Here is an 8,818-nt window from a genome sequence, read left to right on the forward strand (position 1 = left end):
GAACAAATGAATTCCACGAAATTGTATGGAATTCATTTGAAAATCTAAAATTTTGTGTTTGGAATGAAAAAAAATGGATTTATATTCTAGGAATTGAATTCCATGGAATTGGGTAAGCTTAGTTCAAATCCTATAAAAATTGTTAAAATTTGCAAATGAATTGCACATTTTAACCCACTAACATTTTTATTGACTAAATTGCCCCCTTACGTCAAATGCCCAAAACGTGTGTTTCCTCTGTATCTCCTCTTTATCATATACCTTCTCATCTCCTAGACAGTAGTTGCTCATCATCTCCTTAGCCTATCTCCTTCTCACCACGTCTTTGAGCTGCAATTCTCATCCATCGCACCAACAGGTCAGTGAGAGTTTTTAGTTTCTTCATTAATATTTGAATATAATTCGAAATAGCGTTATCTCCTCATTTCTCTTTGATATGATTTGGTTTGAATGTTAAGGTTAATGGATTTGCAAATGTTTAATTCGTGATTTTTGATTATTTAGCTTGCTTTATCTTAAATTTATTTACCATTATTTTATCATCCATTATGTGTTTGATGAAATGCTTCAACAAAGCGAATGAGGTTAATGGGCTTTTCTTGTTTGATCCTTTTCTTTTCTTGTTATTTCCCTTTGCTTTTATGGGCTCTTTGATTAGAGAAAAGGGCATTTGAAGATTACTCTGAAGGTTTGATATATATCTTCTTTTTTCTTTACCCCTTCTTTTTCTGAAGCTCTTATATTTTTAATTCCCTCTGCCTTTTTTGACTGTATTGAGGAAGTGGAAACATGCACTTGTGTTGTGACCTTTAGTATTATTAGCCTTTTGAGTTGAAGATGCTTTTTGTCAATTATGAAAGCAGCTTTGTTTAAAAGGGTTAGAGAACTAAGTTTCATATCATTAAAAAAAATTTGCTTTAGACTATTTGGTATTAATCAAGTTTCTGTGTTATATTTAATCGAATTAGTTAATTCTTGCCTTTTCATGTTTAGTTTATTGGCAGGAAGACTTTTCATTCATTAATTTTGGACCCTAGTAAATTAGCAAAGTAGATAACAACCACCTTGAACCCTAGCAATATAATCCTTGCACGTTTGAAGAATATAAAGGATTTTTTTTTTTGAAACAATCAATCTGTAGATGAGAACGAAATCAAATCTAAGTATTTATTATTTAGTTCTTCCTTGGACAGTTCATCATCTTCCATTTGAGGAGCCCATGATACTAAAACGCCCTGCATGAAATTGAAATATTAATTGAATCCAGTCTAGTAAGAAATTAAAACAAACAATCAAATAGTAAATAATAGGTTTTCTAGTAATATATAATTACCCGTATTTTACTTTCTGGTATGGAGTAAAGCTTTTTACAAGGCTAGCTCCAAATCTCTACTACAATTTATTAGTATCATATAAACTGTTTAAAAACAGAAACCTTACTGCCATGTAGTTATCAGTATCACATAAGCTATTTGTTGTTTGGCTAACTGTGCTTTTAAGTTTCATATTATTTACATTAGTGAGTGATAATTCATCAATTCTTAGCCTATATGACATATCATGTTTGGTTTCAATTCTATTATAAGTACAAATGGTAACGACAAGAGAAATTTTCCCAACTTTAATAATAATGTCTTCTCTAGCTATATAGTATATTATCTAATTGTTTTATTAATTTTCATATTTATGTTAAATATTCAGGAAATATGAGAGACATTCACAGAAAAGCAATTGCAACCTTTATTGCATATGCTGGATATTTAGTTTTCTTGCTATGTTTTTATCGAGATGTTAAGAGACCACTATTTGTCTCTAGTAATAATAATAACTATAATGTTAGGCAAGAATTAATGAATGAACTAAAAACCTATGATAATTCTCGTTATATCTTCCGAATGGCATCACAAGCATTCAGAATTTTAGTTAATATTTTAAAAAGAAAAAATTTGCTCAAAGATAACAATTACAGTAGTGTTGAGGAACAAGTGGCGAAATTTTTATACATTTTAGCCCATAATGAGAAAATTCGTGTTGTAAACTTTTTCTTTCGACAGAGTGGAGGTAAGCCGTCATTTTCACCAAGTTCTTAAAGCAATTATATCATTAGAAGAAGAACTTTTGGTGCAACCCGATGGTTCTACAATTCCCTCAAAAAGTTTGCATAGTGGAGGAAGATTATAGCCATACTTTCAGGTTAGTGAACTTAGGGTTATGATCTTTAGTTATATTACATATTTGCATTAATATTCTTATTATTTAAGTTCTATTGTATAGAATTGCATCAGTGCTATTGATGGAATGCACATTCGTGTTAAAGTTCCAAAAAGAGATGTGCCCAGGCATAGAGGAAGGAAAGGAATACCTATAATGAAAATATTAGCGGCTTGCACCTTTGATTTAAAATTCACCTATGTGTTGCTAGGTTAGGAAGGATCAGCTTCAGATTCAAGAATATTAGAAAATGCTTTAACTAGGGAAGATAACCTTAAAGTCCCTCAAGGTAATTTTAATCAAATAACAATTGAATTCATTAATTTTTTAGTTGAGTGGTTAGTGAAACATACATTTTTAATTTATACTATGTAAATTTTATTTAGTGGATGCTAGCTATCCTTTAAGATTAGATTTCATTACCCCTTATCGAAGTATTAGATATCATTTGAAAGAGTACTCATATTGTCCTCCTGAAAATGCACGAGAATTGTTCAAACTTCGACATACATCATTAAGGAATGCAATAGAAGGGCCTTTGGAGTACTTAAAAAAAGATTTCCTATCATAGCTAGTGGAACAGAAGCATAATTGATGTTGAAACTAGGTCTAAGATTGTACTTGCTTGTTGCATTTTACATAACTTTCTTATGATGTATGATCTGGATGAAGACATTTTACGGCAAGTAGATACTGAGTTGTTAGGAGATCCCATTGAATTTCAAAATATTACACACGTGGCCAGAGATGTTGATGCTAGACAAGGAGAGCAAATTAGAGATCACATAGCTGCTCAGATGTATCAGCACATGTATCTTTGACCAGCCACAGATTTGGTGTAGAGATACTGATTTTCTATTCCTTGATTTTGGTTTCTGTTACAGATTTTCTGCTTGTTTAAATTCAATAAATCTCCTCTGTTTTAGGAGATTTTAGTTGTTATTCTTGTGTATAAATTCAATTCAATTTCTCAATAAAATCATCAAGTCATTCCTGAATTTCCCTTTGTTTATATGGTATCAGAGCTGTATTAGCTCTAGCGAGTAACATTCTCTGAATATCCAACCCAATCTCATCAAATGGCCTCCAACGTAAATGTCATTAATGCTGATTCCAATAACAACAATACTAATGTTGTTCAATTCAATCCAGTATCTCAATTACCAATTAAACTTATTGGCAGCCACAATTTTGCCACTTGGAAAGCCCAAATATCCATGCTCATGCATGGACACAACCTGTTTGGCCATCTAGATGGAACCTCCCCAGCTCCCTCACCTACTCTTACCCAAGATAATCAGCAAATTGCAAACCCCAACTACAGTATTTGGTTCCGACAAGACCAATTGATCCAGAATGCAATCATGGCATCTGTCGATTCAACAATTGCTCCAACTGTTGCTGCTGCCTCAACCGCCAAACTTGCATGGAGCTCTCTTCACACAGCGTATGCAAATAAGTCCCAAACACGAATTTTCAGTCTAAGAGACCAGCTTGCTCGTCTTACAAAGGACTCCCGACCTGTGACAGATTATCTTCATCAAGCTAGATCTCTTTGTGATGAACTTGCAACAGCAGGAAAGCCAGTCTCTGATGATGAATTAATTGTGAAAATTCTCAGTGGTCTTGGACCAGAATTCCGTGAGATTTCTGCTGCAATTCGAGCAAGAGATTCTGTTATCTCCTACGAAGAATTATATGAGAAGCTGCTTGATCACGAATTATTTCTTCAACATGAGGAATCAAAGAAGGTGTCGCCTCCAATCACAGCTGCAATTGCCACCCGCAATAGATTCAACAATTTCAACAATCGCAATAATCGTCGATTCAATAACAACACAAACTCTCAGTTGGGCCTCAATAATCGTTCCAATTCTTCTACTCAAGGGCGTTCAATGAACAACAATCCAGTACGTTGTCAATTGTGCAATAAACTTGGTCATACGGCGAATGTCTGTAGATCTCAATCTCACAACCATCTAGAAGCCAAGGCCAATTATGTCTCTGCTAAGCAAGCTACTGCTAGTCCGTGGATTCTTGACTCAGGTGCCTCTCACCATGTTACTGTTGAACCTCACAGTCTAGAAGAATATACTGGTTCAGAAGGAATAACAATGGGCAATGGTAAAACTATTCCGATCACTCACATTGGTTCTAGAAAATTAATTGCATCAGATAATGCTTTTAACTTGCATAACACCTTATGTGCACCTGATATTAAACAAAATCTTGTTTCTGTTTCAAAGTTTAATCAAGATAACCTCACCTCCATTGAATTCTTTCCTTTTGATTTTTGTGTGAAGGACTTGAAAACGAGGACTCCGCTGGTTTACGGTCGGAATAGAGACGGACTTTATGAATGGCCCAACTGCACCAAGTCCATCAAACCCATCGTTAATTCTACCATCACAACAATTCCTCTCCATACATGGCACAACCGTCTTGGCCATCCCCACCTTCAAATTTTCAGATTTATTGTAAATAAATTTGCTTTACCAGTTTCATCAAGAGACAAGTTCACTTTTTGTAACTCATGTTGCTCCAATAAAGTGCACCGTTTTCCCTTCCAACAGTTATCCCTATCCAGTAATGCTCCTCTTCAAACTTTATTCAGTGATTTGTGGGGACCCTCCCCAGTTCTTTCCATTGACAAAAAAAGATACTATTGTATTTTTGTTGACCAATACACCAAATACACCTGGTTGTACACACTTAAAAATAAAAGTGATGTTCAAGAAATATTCAAAAAATTTCATCCATTAGTGGAACGATATTTTAAAACTAAAATTGTTTCACTTTACACTGATGGTGGAGGAGAATATAAAAGCTTAGATTCATATCTTAGCTCCCATGGCATAGAACACTTAATCTCACCTCCCCATACCCCACAAAGAGTGGCTTTAGCTGAACGCCGTCACCGGCACATTGTTGAAACTGCCAAGACCCTTTTACATACTGCCTCATTACCATCATCTTTTTGGTCATTTGCTTGTCATCACGCTACCTATCTCATCAACCGACTACCCACACCAAACCTAAAAAATCAATCACCATTTGAGAAATTATTTGGTGTTCCCCCCAACTATAATTCCCTACGCACTTTTGGATGTCTATGTTACCCTTGGCTTAAGCCTTATACTTTAAATAAACTTCAGCCCCGGTCCACCCCCTGTGTCTACTTAGGTTTTTCTCAAACTCATTATGCTCATCAATGTTTTGACCCAACTAACTCTAAAGTTTATATCTCCCGAGATGTGAAATTTCTTGAAAATAATTTTCCCTCTCAAACTATTTTCTCTCATCTCAACCCCCATTTTCCTTCTATCACATGGGAAATTTGTGATAACCCACTCTCCGATTTACTAGCCAGCCCAAACCCACCTTCACCAATTGATCCTAATTCAATATTGCCTTTACCCTCACCTATTACTGTTAGGGAAACACACACCAATACAGCACCGTCCGTCTCCTCCAGTCATTCTCCTACGGATTCCACGGTTTCAGGTACTTCTTTATCTCTCCCTTCCACTTCCCAAAATACTTCTCTCATTACATATCATCGTGGCCACACACATCATCCTCTTGCTACCACCCTTTTACCACCCATCTCTTCCTCACCTTCTCATCCTCCATCCAGCAGTAATCCCACAACACACCAAACTCCCTCCCCCTCCCTACCACCACCACCACCACCCCCACCTAACCGCCCCACCACCAGATCCCAGAATAACATATTTCGCCCTCGTAAACCGTTTGACTATCTTGCTCTCCTTTCCCCTGCCATCACTCCCCATACATTTAAACAAGCCCAAAAATACCCAGAATGGAAACAGGCAATGCAAGCAGAATTTGATGCATTAATTCGGAATCAAACGTGGGCACTTGTTCCCAAGGCTTCTAACCAGAATATTGTTCAGTGTAAATGGATTTACAGGATAAAAAGGAAAGCAGATGGTTCATTTGATAGATGCAAGGCTCGCCTCGTAGCCAAAGGATTTACTCAACGTCCCGGCATTGACTATCACTGCACTTATAGCCCTGTTGTCAAACCAACCACGGTTCGTATTGTTCTTTCTCTTGCTGTGCATCATAATTGGGTTCTGAATCAGCTTGATGTCAATAATGCATTTCTCCAAGGGACACTTGAAGAAGAGGTTTTTATGTCTCAACCTCCTGGATTTGAAGATTCTACTCATCCATCTCATGTTTGCCGCTTGAGGAAGGCTATCTATGGACTTAAACAGGCACCTCGTGCCTGGTACAATGAGTTTACATCACATCTGCTACAAATGGGTTTTGTTAAATCCAAATCTGATCCATCTCTTTTTATTTACCAAACATCGCAAGGCATCATTTATCTCTTGGTGTATGTGGACGATATAATTCTTACTGGCAGTGACACTTTGATCGTCAAACAGATCACTTCATCTCTAGCAGCCCGTTTTTCTCTCAAAGATCTTGGTCCCTTGAATTACTTCCTTGGCATTGAGGTTCATCGTAATGGATCTGGATTAATTCTCTCACAAGCTAAGTACATTTCTGAACTTCTCCATGATCTCAATATGCATGAGTGCAAGGGTGTCCAAACTCCGATGAGCTCTACTCAAAGTTTGCAGTTGAATGATGGCAGTCCCTCTCATAATGCCACTGAGTATCGACATGTAATGGGAACGTTACAGTACTTGTCGTTTACTCGACCCGATGTTGCCTTCTCTGTAAACCGGTTATCTCAATTCATGCACTCCCCCTCTGAATCTCACTGGAAAGCTGTCAAACGTCTTCTCCGGTATCTCAAACAAACTGCTCATTATGGTCTTCGTCTCACTAGTTGCAGCAACTTTACCCTCACTGTGTATTCTGATGCTGATTGGGCCGGCAACATTACTGATCGAAGTTCTACGACAGGATATCTTCTTTATCTTGGTCTTAATCCCATCAGCTGGTCTTCAAAAAAACAGAGAACCATTGCTCGTTCATCTACGGAAGCTGAATATCGAGCCGTTGCCACCGCTCTTGATGAAACAACTTGGGTTAAAAACCTACTCAAAGAACTCGGTGTATCTCTGTCTCTCCCACCTACCATTTACTGTGACAATCTAGGAGTTACCTACTTATGTCACAATCCTGTCCTTCATAGTAAAATGAAACATGTAGCTGTAGATTTTCATTATGTCAGACAAAAAATTCAAGATCAACAGCTTCTGGTCAGTCATATTCCTAGTCCAGATCAATTAGCTGATACACTCACAAAGCCCCTTGCAAAAGAACTCTTCAATCGTCACTTATCCAAGCTAGGTGTTGTTCCACACCATCTAGCTTGAAGGGGGTATATCAGCACATGTATCTTTGACCAGCCACAGATTTGGTGTAGAGATACTGATTTTCTATTCCTTGATTTTGGTTTCTGTTACAGATTTTCTGCTTGTTTAAATTCAATAAATCTCCTCTGTTTTAGGAGATTTTAGTTGTTATTCTTGTGTATAAATTCAATTCAGTTTCTCAATAAAATCATCAAGTCATTCCTGAATTTCCCTTTGTTTATAAGATGTGGCTAAATGATCTAAATAATTCTTAGATTTTGTGATTGAATTATTTAAATCTTGTATTTGAGAGCATGCATTTCTTGTTTGTACTTATTTTATTGATTTGAGAACTTATATGTGCTTTCTTATTCTTTGATTGATTTCATTATTGTCAATCATATTTCAACTAAGTAATGGATGTGTTTGAAACATATTTTGGTTTATTTGATATCATAAGTAGATGGACACAAAAGTGCAAGATAAAATTGAAAATACTTCAATTGGAAAAACTGAAAAGTATTTCAAGCGGCCACGAGAGATGGACCAACTTCTTCTTGATCTTTTGGAAAAGGAAAAAACTAAGGGCAATAAGGAGGAGATAAAATTTAACAAGAATGCTTGGAATACGGTTATTATTTCTCTTAATATTGAATTTCAAAAGATAGAAAAGACAATTGATAAGGCAAAAACAGTTAATAGATTAAAAACTATTCAAAAACTAATGTATTTAGCTATTGAGCTTTTTGGATAAGAAGAGTGGGTTTGGATGGAATGATATTACAAAGAAGATTGAAGCTACTCCAAGTGTTTGGAACAGTGTGAAGAGAAGATTGTCCAAGTGTTTGGGACAGAGTGAAGATTGAAGATTGTGCTAATGTTATTGCTATATCTAAAATAAAAGTTGTCATTTCTCTTTTTCCTTCTTGTTATATATCTCTGTAATTATATTTTTTCTAGTTTTTGTTTTTAAAGAGTATGAAGTTGCTATTGTATATGATTATATAATTATATATTGAATCCAAATGAAATTTTTAATTTTGAATATATTTAATCTATTAATAAAATAAAATTAAACATTTGCAAGGACTTAAAATATGAAATTTTAAATTTAATTAATTAATTTTGGTGGAATATGAGTGTATTTATTTATATTAGTGTTTTTGTTAAATATTTATGTCAATAGTGTTTTAGAAAATAAAGACAAATGAATTTTCATTTAAGAATTCTTTCAAATATAATTTTGTGCAATTCAATTGAATTTTTTATTTTAAATTATAGTATACTAAACATAACAAATTCATTTA

General features: G+C 35.3%; 1 long non-coding RNA gene across 1 annotated transcript; it reads left to right on the forward strand.

Annotated features, from left to right (window-relative positions):
- Positions 1-225: 225 nt before the first annotated feature.
- On the forward strand, positions 226-8,429 carry LOC149498159 (uncharacterized). The gene is made up of 2 exons (XR_016319410.1): positions 226-358; positions 7,975-8,429. It is a non-coding gene; the product is annotated as an uncharacterized LOC149498159 (long non-coding RNA).
- Positions 8,430-8,818: the final 389 nt, after the last annotated feature.

This window comes from Jatropha curcas, chromosome 2, assembly GCF_041381405.1.
Source record: "Jatropha curcas cultivar XTBG-Jc1 chromosome 2, XTBG_Jcur_1.0, whole genome shotgun sequence".
Lineage (NCBI taxonomy): Eukaryota > Viridiplantae > Streptophyta > Magnoliopsida > Malpighiales > Euphorbiaceae > Jatropha > Jatropha curcas.